Source organism: Seriola aureovittata, chromosome 4 (assembly GCF_021018895.1).
Source record: "Seriola aureovittata isolate HTS-2021-v1 ecotype China chromosome 4, ASM2101889v1, whole genome shotgun sequence".
Taxonomy (NCBI): Eukaryota; Metazoa; Chordata; class Actinopteri; order Carangiformes; family Carangidae; genus Seriola; species Seriola aureovittata.
The window spans coordinates 31,730,619-31,745,791 of record NC_079367.1 but is presented as its reverse complement, the minus strand read 5'-3'; the positions used below and the strand labels follow the sequence as shown (position 1 = coordinate 31,745,791).

Here is a 15,173-nt window from a genome sequence, read left to right as displayed (position 1 = left end):
TCGGTCTAGTAAGTCAGTGCTGGCTCACATAGATGGTCAGTGCCATTGTGTGAACACAAAATAAGTTGCATCTCATCTAAGTTCAGACATCCTGCCATAGCTGCTGAGATTTTGGGAAATGCATATAAAATCTAAATCCAAAATCCAATATTACACACATTCAAATGTAATGATCATATTGATTGCAGTGTTGCATACATAACGTATAAAACACAAAAAACACCATTACTACCATTACTACCATCAAATATCCAAACATGTTTCCAAGGAGAGTAGGTATCAGCTTAAAGAAGAAAGTAAATTTTGCTATTGCTACATACGTAGCTAACATTAGCATTAACAGCTGTTTCCTTACCAGTCTTGCCAAGAGCTTCAGCCATTGTTGTGTTTACAAGACCAGAGGTTATAACACATCCTTTAAGCAGCGGCCTCTTCATATCAAACTGGACGCTACAGTGACTCGGTATCAGAAAGTGATGAAAAGAGCCGATTGGCCTGGAGCTAGCTGGTTAGCATGCTTACTTTAGTATAGGAAATTAAGGGATACATCTATCTATCGATAGATAGATAAATAGATAGATAGAAACATGTGCAGTATTTCACTGCAGACGCCAAAGGACCTCAGCTTCCTAAGGAAAAAGAGTCGGCACTACCCCTTCCAGTAGATGGCATCCCTAGGGGATAAAGAAAGTATCTATCTATCTATCTATCTATCTATCTATCTATCTATCTATCTATCTATCTATCTATCATTATAAACTCAAAAATGATCAGAAAAAACGTTAAAACCACAACTGTGATAATTAAAAAACTGGAAATTCATGTTTCCACTAGCTCATTGTTGATAATAATAATAATAATAGTAATAATAATAATAACAACACCAACAAAACAACAACAACAACAACAACAACAACAATAATAATAATAATAATAATAATAACAGTTGATAATAAATAAACAATAAAAAATAATTAGTCCACTTCCTTTGGCTGAGGTGTTGTATAACAGTGATGACAGTGGGAACAATTTATATTTAATAAAGATTTTAATAATATTTTGATTAAGATTTGAATAGTGTGAATGCTAAATAAAGATAAAGATAAATTTGAATTTGAATGACATATAGCATTATTAGTGTGAATGCTGCAATTACTAATTGCATTGCATGTTATTGCATTGCAGGCACATAATAAGTATGCAGAATAATAATATATGCCTTCAATGCACTCTATGCTACTTCCACTTCACTACAATATTGTACTTTCTACATTTATTTGGCTTTGGTTAAACAAGCAGGATACTGGAAAGACTATAACACTTGAGCTCACTGAAGCACTGCACAGGATTCCCTTTCGCCTGGACAAAAAGTTGACCCCCCCCCATTGTCATTTTATAATTGCTTTGCTATTGTGTAGCTGTGCAAATAGTTGGGAAAAATTTGTGTTTTCTGTTTTAAATTATAATCATGATTATTACTTTAATTACAGACCCTATTAAATATCAGTTCTCTGTGTTCATGTGTAAAGAGGAGAGTGTACAGATTTGTTGACAGGTATTTTACATTTCATAGCAGGAAAAGCTCAGGTGTATATCATTAATGATGGCTTCCCTCCGTCATTTCCAGGGCTCTGGCAGTGTTGGCTCACCTGCTCACTGGGACACGTCACTGAACACAGGTGTAATTAAAAATAATAATAATCATAATTAACAATGAAATAATTTAGCAGCTACATATGAGTGTCCACATACTTGTGTTTCTGTTTTCTATAAATAAGAATAACTAAACTAAACTGCTGACTTCTGACACACAATACAACATAAGAAGATTTTCATAACATTTCTGGGTCCAGCTCCTGGATTTTAAAATCCAGTCCAGAGTGAAACTGTTTCTTGGAGAGTGTTTGGTTCTCCTGTAAACAGCTCTCTCTCTCTCTCTCTCTCTCTCTCTCTCTCTCTCGCTCCCTCTGATGGTTTTCGGACCTCCCTTCTCTCTCTCCCTCACCCTCCCTCCCTCCACGGCAGCAGCAGAGTGGGTCAAGCCGACTCTCCGCCGCCTGGAGTTCATCTCCAAACCACCAAATCTCATCTTTCACCGGGAGATTGACTCTCAACGCGTTAAACTGTCAGACTAGAACTTTGACTTTTCTTCTCCTGAACTTTTTTCGCTCTCAGCGGATGCAGAGATTACATGAAAATATTTCAGAACGGATGTTGGATGGATTCTTTTTTTTTTGCTTTTGGTGCTTAAAACTTCCAAGTAGGTTAGTGGAGGAAACGGAGGACTGAATGTCAAAGTTTGTGAAAATACGGTGCATGTTTGAGCGTCTGTGAGTGTGTCAGTTTGTGCGACAGAGGAAAGCCTTTGAAAGTTTGGGAAGTGTTTGGTCCAATGCGTCCGGAGCGACCGGTTAAAGAGCAGGAACAACAACGGAGAACGACACATAGAGGGGGAGGCAGGAGTTTAGATCAGCGGGGTCTGCAGCGACTTACTGGCTGCTGGACGTTCATGTCTCCTCTCCCGACTGGCTCCGAGGTACACACACACACACACACGCGCGCGCACGCACGCACGCACACACACACACGCACGCACACACACACACACACACACACACACACTTTCATTTGTCACTAATCCACTTCTGCATTTCTCTCCGCTCTTTTTTTTATTTCACATCTGTATAAACAACATGAGAACAGAAATCAGAGTTGAAACAGATGTGGTAAAGGTCAAGAGTAGTACTCCCTTCAAATGAAGACGAAAATATATAAACATGAATCTGTTTAATATAAATACAGATGAAATAAAAAAAAAAATGAATAAAAGACAGACATAATCAGGAAAGCACCAATCAGCAATAATCATCTACACAAGAAAAGAGACTCGACACATTTCAAAATAAAAGCCAACATCTTCAACCTGCTCTCTGAATGATCACAGACCTTTATTTGGAATATTATGTGTAAATGAATGTGTGCATGTGCATGTTTGAGCCTGCGTTTTAGTGGGGTCCTCTCTCTGTCTATGTTACTGTTCCCATCATCTCCATCACAGTTAAATCATAATTATGTGATCCTGGGTGATGAAAATGGGAAGTCACTCTGTTTCGACCACAGAGGAACAAACACCTTACAGTCAGATCATCAAGCTCTCCAGGTGATTCTGCTCATTTGTTGACTTACTTTACACAACAAAATGTCCACTTGAACTCAAGAAATGTCAAAACTGAATGCACTGTTTGTATTAACTGATGTCACTCCTGCTTCCCAGAGGATGAACCTTTCTGATCTTACTAAGTTTTTCTAAGACTCAAACAAACAGTTAAATCATGGCTTGTTCTGTGAAGTCACTTTTGGAACAGTGATGGACATTGCAGCCTGTAGGGGGCATTAGCTAGTCAAACCAGTTTAACACACTGCACTGAGCTAAACTGATGTCATCTGGACTGAGGTTGTTCAGTCATCTGGTTCAAACCGTGGAAGAGGACAACATCTTTCATTATGTAGTTTAACCCTCTGAACCACCTAAAACAGCCTGTTTCTTGGTTTTTCAGTAGCATCACTTTATCTTACCCTAGCATGTCATATAGTCTTGTTTTCAGAATAAGCTGGGCTGCCCAGAAAGCCATTAGTTTCATTGTGAGTTGGATCAAACATATGCTATGACATTTTATCTAGTTTAAAGTGTCAGGTCAAACAGAGAGCTGACACTAATGTCTTAAAGGGAGACAACATGAATCTGATCCTCTTGTCCTGTTTGCTCTGTCTGTGTCATTTTCCTTGTGTCTCATCTTTCAAACATGTCTTCTAAAAACAAACTTCCAACAAAAGAAATGTGGAATGTCAGAAAGAGGGACAGAGGACTGCTGACCGTCCAGCTGCCACAAATACTCACTAGAGAACTAAATGTGGATTAATCCGCCACTGAAAATAATCCCCAACAAATGCTCTGTTTCCTCCTGTAAAAACTGCAGTGTGCAGATGTTTGAGGAAATTAATGATACTTTTTAAAAAAGGGAAAATGATGTGTTGAGAGATGGACTTAACACTAACACAGTTTTTGTTTGAGTCTGCATATGGGATTTAGTGACAGTTTGAAAAAATAAAATAATAAGTCTTGTCCTTTAATTTAAAACTTTTATTCTGAAAAATCTGAGAGGAAATCTAATTTTTTGACAGGTGAGACAAAACAGGATGAGTGAAAATCTGCTGAAATCCAGAGATTCAGTCACTAATCACACACACCATCTGATGATCATGTGTGTGTGTGTGTGTGTGTGTTTGTGTGTGTGTGTGTGTGTGTGTGTGTGTGTGTGTGTGTGTGTATGTGGGTGCATGCCTGAAGGCTGAGGGCTCGCTGGGGATAGCATCTCTGGGCATCAGCCAATAAGGCCCTTCGATTACTGACTAAGAAAAACAGTAATGGAATTATAAATGTTTGTGTGTGTGTGTGTGTGTGTGTGTGTGTGTGTGGTGTGTGTGTGTGTGTGTTGTGGCAGGGGGATGACAGCTAAATCCTTCTGAGCATTGATATTGATATTGATTACTAATAACATTCCTTTTTTGAGAGCAAACACACATCAAAGTTTAAAAAGGACTCAACAGAACTAGGTTAAGTCAACTCTTTATTAATTCAGTGTGTGTGTGTGTATTGACTCAAGGTCATGTTAGCTACACAACAAGCTTTGTACTTCGTTTGTTTTTTAAAGGAACAAATTTGTTAATTTATTTAGATTTTTCTGGCTCCGCCTACTTTAACATCATAGCGACGTGACCAGCTTTTGACCAAATCTGGAGGACTCAGCTACTTTGTTTGTCACTTTCGTCCAGTGCTTTAAACTCTGGGTCTTAAGTCTCGAGCCAGTTGAGTATTTGACACCAACAGGTGACCCTGGAAAACCTGAGGGAGGGTGTGTCTCCTGGTGTCATCAGAGGGTCTGTTCCTCAGGAATCTTCTCAGGAGGGACTGAACGCTCTGGTCATCCAGGATTCATAGAACTGTAGTTACCTTTGTAACCTTCCTTGACGTTTCTATTTTATTGCTATTTTATTCATCTTCCTCCAAGGAAGTCTGATTGGCTGCCAGGTGATTTCTGAGAAATGTATTTATTCTTTTATGGCATGTTTAGTCACATTTTTACATTTTTATATAGTCTTTAGTCTTGAATGACTGAAACCATTTAGATGAGAATCCAGCATGATCTTTTAATGTTCACAGAGGCTCTGTGGCACACTGGCTTTAACAAGGTGTTTTATCTTCATGCATTACTATTGAAAGTAATTTTCAAAATAAGATGATTCTTTTAAAAAATATATTTGGATTATGGAGACCAATAAGAAGCAGAGCTGTGCAATAAAGAACCAATCAAAGCTGGACTCACAGCTGAGTGTGAGCTGAAAACTTTACTTTGAAACAAAGATTAATGAGAAACTCAAAACGCTGAGCTGAAGCTTGAAACTGGACTGAGAAGAGAAGAAGGAGGGATGAGGGGTGGAGAACTCAGAGAAAATTTGTCAGAATAATAAACATGAAGCAGGATTTTCAACATGGACTTGTTGACTTTGAGACACTGAAGCCGATTCCTCTTCTTCCTCTTCCTCCTCTCTTTCATCCCTCCTCCTCTTTCACACCTCCTGTTCGCTCTCCCTCCATCACTCCAAACAAGTGCTCCTTTAACTTTAAAACACACTTCTTGTCCTTTTTGTGCCTTGTGTCCTCTCTTCTTTTTCTCTACCCACTCTCTCCTTTCACTTCTCCTCTTGTCTTCTCTCTTCCCTTGTTTCTTTTGTTCTGTCTGTCTCCTTCTTTTTCTCCTTTCTGCAAACTCCAGGGGACAGCTTGAACATGTAGATGACGCTGTCTAGTAGTTTTAGCTAGATGTGTCTCTTTGGCGCAGTGGCCAGTGTTTAAATATTGTGTTCCACTGCTTAGTACACACCAGAACATCACAGCATCATCAGTGTCAAAGATCACACACAGCATCATACATTCACTGAATGTTAGTGTTAGTGACCCATAGTGGTCTAGTGCAGTGGTGCTAAGCCATTTCGAGCAGTGACTCCCCAAAAATTTATGTTGGGGTTCGGGACCCCCTCCCATTCTTGAAAAAACTGCAGTGACAGCTACCGGACGTCTGATATCTCCAACGCTTGTTGGAGGCCGAATCTGTCCGAGCCTTCGCCACCTAATGTTTTTCAATTGAACTTGACGGTGTAACATTAGTCTCAGTTGCTCCACCTTCACATATCTTTTCTTGGTCTGCACCTGGAGCTGGCAGACTTTGTTTGAGAAGCCACTGATCCATATTCAGACACTTTTGCAGTAGTTAGCTAACGTTTAGCCCCTGACACTGTGCTGTGCCTCCAGCTGGAGGAGACAACTTCTCCCTCACTGATTCACACACATTCAATTTACTCACTCGCTCAAATTTCTTTTATAATAACTACATTATAACACTGTTGGGGGAGATAATTGAAAAATCTATCCATTAGCTATACAGCTTAACCTTATAGGGATGGAACCCAAGCAAGCACACGGAGAACATCCAAACTCCACACAGAAAGGCCCAGGCCCAGGCCCCGGCCCCGGGCTCGAATCCAGGTCATTCTCGCTGTGAGGCCACTGCTCCACCATACTGCCATCATTCTCAAAAAACACACAACGACAACAAGATAATGTATCTGCTTGATATGATATTGAAATTGAATGGGATAAACAGGGCATCATCATGACAATGTTAACTGCAATAGCCTAATATTTTGGGTCATGAGCTCAATCAACTGTTCAAATGAGTCTTAAGATGTAAAACATCACCTTTTAACATGTACTAATGTCGTCTGGACGTTATTTTTCAAATGGTGTTTCACAGACATCTAGTTAAACACTAAAGAAGTGATTCAGATGTGATACTTTTGAATTAGATATAGTCACCAGCAGCTGCTTTAATTCCATTTTACAGTATCATGCTTAATGACTGTCACTGTGTGACATACGTGAGAAGAAATTCAAAGGTTGAGGGTTGAAGCCCTCAGTGAGAGTCAAACTGTACAACACATTCAGCTGAAGCCTGAGGACTTTAGCTGAATGTGTTGCAGCAGATTCTGAAAAACGTGAACTTTATTTTGGGGTTTTAACAGCAGTATGTGTCACTCTGTTCTCAGTTAACGCCTTCCTACAAACACAAGGAGCCATTGATTTCACAGGCAAACAGAAATCAAATGCACCCCAACCATCTCAAGTATTTAATATCGAGCCCACGCAGGATAATTATGGGATGTGGGAGGATTGTTTCCTCAGTGACCAGTGTTTGTCGTTTATAATAATTAGTCCAACAATTTAGCAGAGTCTGTGGTTAGACAGAGGCTGTGTGTGTGTGTGTGTGTATGTGTGTGTGTGTGTGTGTGTGTATGTGTGTGTGTGTGTGTGTGTGTGCGTGGCTCAGGCGACAGATGTATACCGCAGTGATTCCAACCTCAGAGCAGCCCGATAAACAACATTAACAACATACACAACACACGCACATAGATGCATGGATACATGCAGTGAATATATATGTTCATGACACACACACACACAAACCCACAAACTGGATGCCTATCAAATGAAAAAGCTGAACTGAGGGGAGACAACTTACTTTTTGCACATTTGCATTTGTACATTTTTCTTTTCACTTACCCTGTATTTATTAGTGCCACGGGTGCTCAGCTCCGAGGCACTCCTCTACAGCTAGAATAGCTGAGAGGAGTGCCTCGGAGCATATTCTCTTCCGGGTTTATTATTCTTCCGCCAAATTTTGGCGCGTAACTCGTCCCGCAGCTTTGAGAAAACCCGGAAATATATACATCAAAACGTGCGTCTTGATACCGAAAGAGGTGCTATGACTTTTGGTGTTAAAATTCCAATTTTTCCCAAAATTATTCCCAAAAACTGGGAATAAATAATGTATTAGGAATGCATTGGAATTTTCTTTAGAGACCGACCTTTTTTCTACAAAATTGCACCTTTTTTCTGAGTCACCCAGCTCTCTCATACCTGCACGTAGAAATGTGAGTCAAACTATTAAACAGAGGAAAACTCTCAAAAAGACAGGAACTATTTTTACATAACATGTAAACTTTTCAAACTGTGAGCACTCAAAGGAGGAGTGCAAATCACTTTTTCTTCAAAGTTAGAGTGAAAGCGTCAGTTGGCTAGAGTGCGTGAAGCAGTAAAAAATAACCTTTATTTTTATTTTTAACTCGAGCTCGCAGCCAAACCGTAAAAAGGAGACAAATAATTATATCTGAAAATGTAGACATAGTTGTTGGGATTCATAAAATGTAACTTTGACAGGCAGGGTCTGCACAAAATTTAAACGGGGGTGCCGAGTCCGGCAGCAATACCTGTCTCACTCTCATTGACACCTGATGTAATCGTCTTTTTTTTTTCAAAAGAATCTCACTCTGTCTTCGCACTGAGCTTACGCACTCATTTTAAGGAATATCTGAATAAAATAGAGACTGTAGAAACTTCTGGCTTCAGTGTCTGTCACAGTGTTTTCGGTTTTTGAAAAGAAGTGTGGTATCTTGAGGTGCTGATGTGAAGAAGTGATCACCGCTGACACATCTTTACTTGCAATCAAAAAGAAGTTTATTTAGAGAAAGAAAGAAACGGTGGCAAAAAATGCAGAATCCTGGAGCATCTCTGCCAGTGTGAGATCTCCCCTTTTCCTTCTCACAAACCCCTTTTTATCTGTCTTATCCCATCTTTGGGATGTACACTTCTTCCAATGAGAAGAAGTCTTCACCCTAATGGTAAATCAAATCTAATATACGAGTATCTGGTCTCTGGACTTTTGACCTTTAAGGTCAGCACAAAACCCCCACATCCTGGGTCCCTTATATCATAGAGAACAGGAAACAAATGGTTAAGCAAATTTGTCCCCTAATGCACTTTCCTTAAACTTGACTTATACTGAGTAGTTCAAAATAACCCTTGACAAAGTCTTAGTTGACAGCTTTCTTGAACTTATCAATAAAACGTACATAAAAGAAGAACATACAACAGTTTAGAATGTTTTAGTAAAAAGAAATGAAGTGGATAATACACTACAGTACAAACACAATAGTGGTAATTTAAATAGCGGTTCATGTGATTTATTAACCCTCAGGGGTCCCTCTGTCCTTTTTTGGACATTTTCTTCACTTTTCTTTTTTGATTTGCTGATCATTTTGGCTGTGTTACAGCTGAAGGTATGGATTTCTGCAAGAAAGTGTCTTTTTTGACATATTTTTAAAATCTAATGTCAGTTACTGTTACAGGTCTATTATACACTGGTAACACATTTTGTACCCTCTGGGGTTCCTCGTGTCCAAAGAAGGACACACAAAGAAAATGCTATAAAATCATCATATATCAATATTTTTTTCTGCTTTTTTTTGCATACATCTCTTAAACCACTTCAGTTCTGCTCAAACCTACCAAATGTTTATTAGTTTTCAGGATTTTAACCCTTTAAATGCCAGTTTGTAGACATGTTGCCTCTTGTTTTATTAAATAAAACAACACAGAATATGAGATATTTCCCACATAATACATGATGGAGGGATGTGACATTGTTTTATATCAGAGTCTTTTATATCAAGACATTTCTCAAAACCAGAATATGATCAGGGTGACTTTTGAACACTGGAAATAAATCATGTACTCATCCCGGCAGTAGCCCCCGTGGCACTCAAAATTTCCCTGGAATTTTCTAGTTATTATTATTATTATTATTAAAAGTAGTTTTTCCTCTTTTATTAATTTACTTCCTCTCTCATAACTGCATGTTTAGCAGCTGTAAAAAAGCAGTTTCTCTGCAAGGATCAATAAAGTTTTTCTGATTCAGATTTTATTATTTATAATTTTTAATGTCTCCTGGGTTATCATATGACTCCATGGCACCATGGATAGTGCATTGGACTTAACACTGAGGAAGTGATTCAAAGGTTGTGTCTTCGAGTCCCACCAGAGTTGAAGATAATAATTATAGGTGAAGAGAAGAGATTAACAGCAGCTTTCATCAAGTACAATTGTGTCACTAATATGTAAAGTGATGGTGAGAATTCTTCCCAAGTTTCTTCGACAAAACCAAGGTGAGATCAGTCAAAACATTTATTTGACAAACGACAGCTGAGAGGAGAGAGATGCAGTAAAGGTCATCGGCTGGACTTGAACAAGATCAAAGTTCATAGCCAGGGCCTTGACTGGAGGGAAACCAGGGCACAGTGGTTCTTGTTTTCATTCAGTCTTGTCTGATTGCTCTGGTGTGAGGCAGTGCGGTACAATGGTACAGTGCGTTGGACTTGTCATTAAACAGAGGAGAATGATTCAAAGGCTGTAGTTGTGAGTCCCACAGATGACTAACAGCAGAGGACCTGCAAACTGCAGGCTCACACCTGAGACAATCCACTATAGTCTGTGGGATAACAACTGTCTTACAAGTGGCTTTTCACAAGAAAGGTGCATTCAAAGTAAACTATTTTTTTACTTAAATGGTTTCAGTCAACAATGGATTTGGTTCTAACCATGATTCATTCTCCAGCTTTATTGTTCTGATCTGAAAACATCAGGGACAATAGTGTAATCTGTTCATTGTGTTTGTGGTTTAAACCAGGTGTGTGAGGTTGGTCTGGATGTTGAGGTTCAGGAATGTGGGTGTGTGTGTGTGTGTGTGTTTGTGTTTGACACCTCCGATGTCTGTCTGTGTATTTCCCTTATGAATCACTCTTCTCTCTCTCGCTATCATTCCAGACTTCCCATAAAAAGTTATCTCTGTAATTTTACATCTTTCCACTAATTTGAGAAACACACACACACACACACACACACACACACACACACACACACACACACACAGGAATAAAGACATACTGAGAATTTCCAAACACACACACACACACACACACTGAGCGTGTGCAGTTTTACAGTGTTTTCAGTGCAGCAGCTGATGACAGTTTTACAGCTTCACCTCGATGGTTCAACTGTCCACTGAGACAACTCTGCATCCAACAATACAATACAGAACAAAGAGCAGGAGAAGAAAATAGAACATGACAGAATAATAGAACACATTTAATCTCTGATGAGGTACAAAATGTTCATGTTTTGTTGTAAAGCTCATATTTTTAGCCAGGCTTTGACAGTGTCTCAACCAATACTGGACATATTGTCATGATATTTAGTTCAGAGATTCATGTGCCCCTCAGGATGAACTTTTCCTCTGGCGCCATCATCAGGTCACATTTGAATTTGTCCAATACTTTGGTTTATGGCTAAATACCTGCAGAACTAATGACATTCACATCAGCCTCAGCTGTACTTTCTGTGTGCTGTTAGTTAGCAAACGTTAGCATGCGAAGACACAAACATAAAAAATTTTTGAATTAGCATTTACCTCAAAGTCCTCAGCCTCACAAAGACATAAGCACAGCTGTAAAAAGCTAAAATAACTTTGTGAAACAATCTGACATGTTTTCACTTCACAGTTTTAATCACCGTCAGACGGTGTGTACTCAAAGCTGCGGGAGGGTTAGGGTTAGGGTTGTAAAGTAGTACCGTGATGTCTCCTTTTTCCCAGGCTAAGGTATTACCACGCTCATAGTTAAGAAAAATAGTCCTTCTAAAACCTGTTCTTGTCCTGGCTCCACTGCACAAACTAAATGAAGTTCAGAACAAACTAGTGAAAATAAAATAGCCATCGAGATTTAGCTGTGTGCTAACAGACTGAGGTCAGAGGTCAGAGTCTCTCTGACTGCTCTGACTCAGATTTCATGTTTTCCTTTGGAGAAGTTTCACAACACTATTTTTACATCATTCTTTCTCTGTTGCTTAAACCACGATTGCATGTAATGTACTGAGATCAGAACTTTTCATCCTGAGCCAGAACAAGTGTAAATTGAATCTGATTTATTAGTCTGTATTTTAACAAACACAAAACAAAGATTTGATTTGTTCTGTCAGAAAACTTAATCATGATAAAACAAGTAAATCATATAACAGTGGAAATCAATACAACTCGACAACCTAAATTGAATTCTCATGATATCAGCAAGAAATCAGTCAGTTTTTACTTATTTAAACCTTCATTTTTCTGGAACAAATAGCTTGTGAAATGTTAAAAACAAATAAAACAAATCAAAAAACTGAAAAAACTGCCAAAAACTATTGAGTCTACTGTCAGATTATGTGTCTATACAACTAATAAGTTTAATTTTAGAAGAGAGTGGACACATGGAAAGACTCAAACAGGAAAACAATTCCACTGATACATATAAATATCTACTGTTCGTTATTATTCATCACTTTATTATAAACTCTTTTGTCCATGTCAGGCTCCCGTAGGAATGGTTTTTCCAGGTAACTGATTGGTCAGTAGTTTGGCTGTTGACAGGTTTTGATCTGATCCTGTAACGTAAACCTTTGCCGGAGTTTAGCATAAGTTACCATGGGGATTTACCCCGGTAACAAGTGGACCACCATCATAGGAATGAGTACCCAGAGTTAAACCTTAAGTTACCTCGATAACTTTAAATCTTTGTAGTACAGACTGCTGGTCTCTGGATGTGAACCTCAGTTCGTGTGTGTGTGTGTGTGTGTGTGTGTGTGTGTGTGTGTGTGTGTGTGTGTGTGTGTGTGTAAGGAGCGGGTCGACGCTATGAGCATATGAGCACAATGGACACAGTAGGACAACAGTGTGGAGCTTTTGTATGTTTGTGTGTCAGAGAGAGAGATACAGTGTTGGGTCTGAACACAAAGAGTGAGACCACACACAGTGCACTGGCCTACATAGTGGGATGATGAATGTGTTAATGAAATCACACACACACACACAGACACACACACACACACACACACACACACACACACACACACACATAAATAACCCATCATTGGTCTGAGAGACAGAGGAAGGATGTTGGTGTTTAAATGTAAATATTAGATGTGAGTGTGCATCCACACTCAGTGGACTCATTTCAAACTGCTGTTCACAGTGTGTATGAAACTATGTGTGTCTACACCAGAGTTATCATGAAGATAATCTGTCCACACTGAAACAACTGCACAACAGAGACAGGTTTCTGAAAAGCTCAGTGTGTGGGGGAGAAATAATGATCAGAGAGAGGAAAAGAGAAGAAGAGGGAAGAGAAAGAGAGAAGAAGAGAAGGAGAGAAGATAAGGATTAAAGAGAAGAAAAGAAGAAGAGGGAAGATAAGAGAAGGACTCATTATGCAAATAAACTTAAATGATCCACTTCAAAACTTCTATTAAATTACCAGTGAACAGTTAAAACCCACAATCAAAAAGAAAAACAACAGTAACAGCAACAAGACACTCCTACCTACAACTTAAAAAACTAAAAGCTGAGCTGCAGTGTCCCATCGTCTCCAGTGGAACGCAGGACCTGTCTGATCCCCCACACATCCCTGAAAACATCCAGGTTGCAGGTCAGTCTATAAATAGAGTGCTCTATTCTGAGCCTAGCTGAGACCAGAACCTTTTCCAAATTGCTATCTTAGCATTTGCTAACAAGAAATTGATAAGAACCAGTGTCTTTCTCTTTTTAACAGTGTACCTTGGGCCAAAAATAAAAAAGAAAAGGAAAAAAACTCTCATAAAGCCTTCACCCAGCCTCAATAAATCAGACAAACGAGGACAGGAAACCACCAGGTGTTCTAAAGTTTCTGTCTGTCTACAAAACGGACAGCCCTCCCCAGTGCTGGGATCCAGTTGAGTTCTGTATCCGTTTGTAGCCATAGCTCTGAGTATGATCCTCCACTTGAGGTTAGCCATCCGTTTTTCAACAGGAGGCTTATACAGGAGCTGCCAGCAGCCTTTAAGGGAAGAGTCTGCATCAAACACCTCAGTCCATTTTGACTCCCTGAGTCCTGCTAGAGAGCCGAGGTTCAGGACCTTTACACAGCTGTGATACAGCTGATTCTTCCCACAGGAGACGAATTATCCAAAAGATGGAGGGAGAGAAGCAGGCCACTGTTCTCTCTCCACTCTCCCACAGCAGGACTGATGATGAGGGAGGGGAACACAAACTCGTGGCCGTCACTCCACTGTTCAGCCAGCACCTGGACCCGAACAAAAATCTCTGAAGCACTCTGGACGACCTGATGTTGGTCACCTCAGTCAGTGTGTCTAAAGACATCCTCATTAAAAGACCCAGCTTGACGACCCCAGCCTCAACAAAATGAGTCTTCAAAGTGCCTGAGGAGGGCATGCCATTGGACAGGAAGCTGTTGTTGAACAGCGGCTCCTCAAACAGCCACATTCAGACCTGTGGTCAGGAGGTCGGGTGATGTGAAGTGTCCTCCATACATCCATCGCTGACCTGTAGAATGGCGTAAGTTCTGACAGGTCACACTGTGAGTCCAGCAAGAACAGTTGTCTATCTAGGCCAAGTTACCGGCCTTTCTGAGGATGAGTTGGGCGGGAGACGACCAGCAGAGACCACAGTCGTACACCAACCTCTGAGCCGCCTGCAGTCTGAAAGCTGCCATCCTGGATCTAATGTCTATAAGGCCCTGCCCTCCCTCTGCCACAGAGAGATACAGTAACGCTGACCGACAAAAGAGGAGAAGAGAAGAAGAGAATGGTAGAAAAGAACAGAAGTAGAGAAGAACATGAAAAGAGAAAAGAACAGAAAAAGAGAAGAACAGAAGAAGAGAGGAATAGGACAAAAGAAGAGAAGAGAAGAAGACAATAAAGAAAAGAAGAACATAAGAAGAATAGAGAAAAGAAAAAGAGAAGAGAGAAAATGTGAAGACTTTAGGATCAATCCAATAGTGTCAATGAGAGAGGGATAGGAAAGTCAGGGAGAGAGAGAGGGGGATGATGTGCAGCAAAGGGTCAGCTTCGAACCCGGGCCACTACGGTTAGGACTAAGCTTTTGTGGTACGCGCTCTACCAGGTGAACCACTGAGGCGCCCAAGTCGTGTTATTTTAACATCACTTAATAGTTGCAAACTTCAGTTAAAATTGTAACCATGTTGTTTAACATTTAGCTCTGTAGCATAGATGAAATGAGAGCTGAGACTCTCCAGGCTCAGCAGGTAATAAACAGTTTCATTGATCACAAACAAATATCATCCATAATGATAATAACAAACGACAGGAAGTTCACTGAAAACACACACACACA

The 15,173-nt window shown here is 39.9% G+C and overlaps 1 protein-coding gene across 5 annotated transcripts in view; it reads left to right on the top strand.

The window, feature by feature from the left end:
* The first annotated feature begins 2,030 nt into the window (after positions 1 to 2,030).
* plekhg2 (pleckstrin homology domain containing, family G (with RhoGef domain) member 2) overlaps positions 2,031 to 15,173 on the top strand; it is a 126,285-nt gene continuing 113,142 nt past the window's right edge. For all 5 annotated transcript variants that reach the window (XM_056374974.1, XM_056374976.1, XM_056374973.1 and 2 more), the window contains exon 1: positions 2,031 to 2,536. The gene's annotated coding sequence lies outside the window, so the exon portion shown is untranslated. The remainder of the gene's footprint in view (positions 2,537 to 15,173) is intronic.